Source organism: Pteropus vampyrus, unplaced genomic scaffold (genome assembly GCF_000151845.1).
Source record: "Pteropus vampyrus isolate Shadow unplaced genomic scaffold, Pvam_2.0 Scaffold2, whole genome shotgun sequence".
Taxonomy (NCBI): domain Eukaryota; kingdom Metazoa; phylum Chordata; class Mammalia; order Chiroptera; family Pteropodidae; genus Pteropus; species Pteropus vampyrus.
Window position 1 is genome coordinate 37,011,498 of NW_011888783.1, and position 3,952 is coordinate 37,015,449.

General features: G+C 32.9%; 1 pseudogene; it reads left to right on the plus strand.

Annotated features, from left to right (window-relative positions):
• The first annotated feature begins 3,489 nt into the window (after positions 1-3,489).
• LOC111739446 lies at positions 3,490-3,608 on the plus strand (annotated as a pseudogene).
• The last annotated feature ends 344 nt before the right edge of the window (positions 3,609-3,952 follow it).

The following is a 3,952-nucleotide window of genomic DNA, read 5'->3' on the forward strand; positions in this document are numbered from 1 at the left end:
TTCTCTATTTTGAAAAAGGGAATAAAAATACCTTATGACAGTGTAGTTGCAATGATTAATAACATGATCAAAGGAAGGGCAAAGGGCATGGGGTATAGTAAATACTCAACACATGTGCCTTTTTTTCTTACTAAATTTCTAGATCTGGAAACTTCATTGGCTGATTCTAAATTTCATATTTTTGTTTTTATCACTGTTATACTCGGTTATCTGGCTTAATGATATAAGCATCTATTTTTATGCCATGAAACTAAAGAAATCATTATTATTTTGGAAGGGTATTTTTAAAATTTATTTTTCAATTACAGTTGACATATATTAGTTTCAGGTGTACAGCATAGTGACTAAACATTTACATACCTTACAAAGTGATCACCTGATAAATCTAGTTTCTATCTGATGCCATACATAGTTATGACAACATTATTGACTATATTTTCTATGCTGTACTTACATCCCTGTGACTATTTTTATAGCTGGCAATTTGTACTTCTTAATCTCTTTCACTCATCCCTGCAATCTCTTCCTATGTGTCAATTGCCAGTTTGTTCTCTGTATCTATGACTTTGTTTCTCTTTGGTTTATTCCTTTATTTTGTTTTTTAGTATCCATATATAAGTGAAAAAATGTGGTATTTGTTTTTCTCTGTTTGACTTATCTCACTTTCCAAAATACCCTCTGGGTCTATCCATGGTCCACAAATGGCAAGATTTCCTTCTTTTTATGGCTGAGTAATATTACATTGTATATATCTACTATATCCTCTATTTCCATTCATCAGTGGATAAAGGTTGCTCCCATATCTTGGTTATTGTACATAATTCTGTTTTAGATTTCTTCAGATAAATACCCAGGTGTGGGATTGCTGGGTCATATGATAGTTCAATTTTTAAATTTTTGAGGAAACTCTATACTGTTTTCCATACTGGCTACATCAACTTACAATTTTACCAACAGTGCACAAGGTTTCTCTTTTCTCTATATTGTCACCAACTCTTGTTGTTTGTAGATTTATTGATGATAGACATTCTGACAGGTGTAAGGTAATATCTCATTGTAGTTTTAATTTGCAAGTCCCTGAAGACTTGTGATGTTGAGCATCTTCTTATATTTATTGGCCATCTGTATGTCCCCTTTGAGGGAATGTCTATTCAGGTTCTCTGCCCATTTTTTAATTGGATTGTTTGGGGTTTTTTGGTGTTAAGTTGTATGAGTTTCTTATGTATTTTTAATATTAACTCTTTTTCACACGTATCATTGGTGAATATCTTCTCTCATTCAGTAGGTTGTCATTTTCGCTTTGTGGATGGTTCCCTTTGCTGTGCAAAACCTTTTAGTTTGATGTAGTCCCATTTGTTTATTTTTTATTTTTTTCCTCTTGCCCAAAGATACATATCCAAATATATATATATAATATATATCCAAATATATATATATACATATCCAAATATATATATACATATCCAAATATATATATATATATATTGCGAAGAGTAATGTCAAAGAGTTTACTGCCTATATTTTCTTCTAGGAGTTTTGTGATTTTAGGTCTTACATTTAAGTATCTAATCTATTTTGAGTTTATTTTGTATATGGTAAAAAAATATTCTAGTTTCATCTTTTCGCATGTATCTATCTGTCCAGCTTTTCTAAAATCATTGGCTAAAGAGACTGTCTATCCCTAATTATTGAAATGTATTACTTGTAGAAATTTATTTGAGTACCTGAGTTTCAGTAAGCGTATCTGAATTTGAGAGGATATATTTTCCTTTTATTTTCATTGTCCTTTCTTCAAAAATGTGAATACAATCAGTTCATTAAATTTAACCAGATTCCAAAAAACTCAAGCTAATGCTTCAGACTAATGCCAGTTCTTTGACCTCTGTGTGATGAATGCATAAGGAGTCTGAATATGTAAGCATTTTAAAATCTGAAAGTTGGATGATTATAAATGCTCAAAGTACATGAAAATCTCTCCACTTGATTCTGCAAGTAAATACCTAGTAAACTGCTGAATGCTAAACATTTTCTTGGTAATATTAAAAAGATATGATTCAGGAAGTCACTTCTCTCCCTTGACTCTATAGATTGCCATATGTCTAGTGGATCCCCACTGGTACTGGCTCCAATTGCAGGACTATTATGCATTTGATAACCACTGATATGGGATTCCATGTCACCCATTAGCATCCATGAGTCAGATGGCTTAGTTTAGTTCAGTCGTCATGTACGATAATTTAATCAGACCTGCATTTATTCTTTTTTGTAGTTCAGTGTAACACACTTCATTTTATCATTATCTATAATGAGTCATTCCCTGTCAACTGGTCAAGATTAACATTCATTATTAATCACCAAGGGTATAGGGATAATTTTTCAAAGTTTGCCAACACATTTTGCTAGATTTCTTATTAACTGTAGCTGGGTTATTAATACAGGAAAGCCAAATGGAGCTCTGAGATTACAAAGTGACCTTTCTCAATCTGAAGTACTTTTCAAAGAACAATCCTAAAAAGAGCCTGGGCTATATCACCAGGCATGGAAACAGCTGGAAGAATAGAAAGCTGGTGTACATTGGTTTATATATTTTTTAATTCTTGATTTTCACTTTTACTTTAGGCATGTCCTTATCATCAGTGGGATGTCTGGATCCATAATAATTCAGATAAAGAAAATGGAAGGTTTTATAGGGTTTATTTCAACTTTTTGAGCATCAAATAAAATAGGCTCTTAAAAAAAATTAGAGAAACTCAGTTCATAGATTGGTCAATAATGTTCATGACTCTCATGAAAGCATTACAACTTCTTTTCTTTTTTTGGCTGTAATTCTGGAGTAAATTAATCAACAGGACAAAGTTTGGCAAGAAATTGTTACTCTCACTTGTTTTCACATTTTCCACCCATTTTTATCTATTCTCACATCCATAGCTCAGAATCTATTACCACTGCCTGAGCTAATTGACTTCATACTTTTCTCTCTGTCTCTAGAATCTTGTCCTTTTACCCACCCTGATTACTTCAAAAATGTCACCAGCAGCCTCCACTTGTTTGTTCTTGTTCTTAGGCCAATCTCAGTCAATTTTTATGTTTCTTTCACCCCCACAAACTGGCTCTAAAAGTACTGATAAATAATGCAAATTTTATTGGAGTTTAATTTCAAGAAGAGAGAATCTCAAGTTACATGGAATGCACATAGTCAAATAGCCCCTAAATGCCCTCTAAGCATATTTGCCCTTCTCCTAAAGTTTCTCTTTTCCCAGTCACTTTCCTTTTCTTATTTAGAAAACTTTGTCTCTTCTCCCATTGCATTTTCATTTCTTTCTCAGGTTCAGCAAAACAAAACATCTGTCTTCCCATGGTGGGGATGGGGGTAAGAATGGTGGTATAAACAACGTATCATTTCATTGAGAGTCACACATGCATTATTTCACTTAATCTTTGCAACATTCAAAATGATGAAACAGAGCATCAGAAAGTTTCAGTAAGTAAGTCTACGGCCATGCTACCCTGAACAAGCCGGATTCCATCTGATCTGGGAAACTAAGCAGAGTCGGGTCTGGTTAGTATTTGGATGGGATACCACCTAGGAAGACCAGATGCCGTAGGCATAAAAAATTAAAAAAAAAATAAATAAGGAGTTGTAAGCTGACAAGGTCCTTGCAATCTGTGAGGTCAACCAAAGGTTGCCTTGCCTAAAAAAATTAAAATAAAAATAAAATAATTAAAAAGAAAGTTTCAGTAACTAAGACCAAAATTAAGAAGCAGAACTCAGATAGAGACCAGGTCAGGCTGGCTCTGAAGCCTGATCATTGCCACCAAACCAGCATGAGAGGTAATTTTAGATAATGGTTACACTGACTTTTATTTTAAATATGACTTTTTTGGTAATTATATATTCATCGTAATATGCATTTTAAAAATATAATTCAAAAACATAAGTTTTTACAGATAC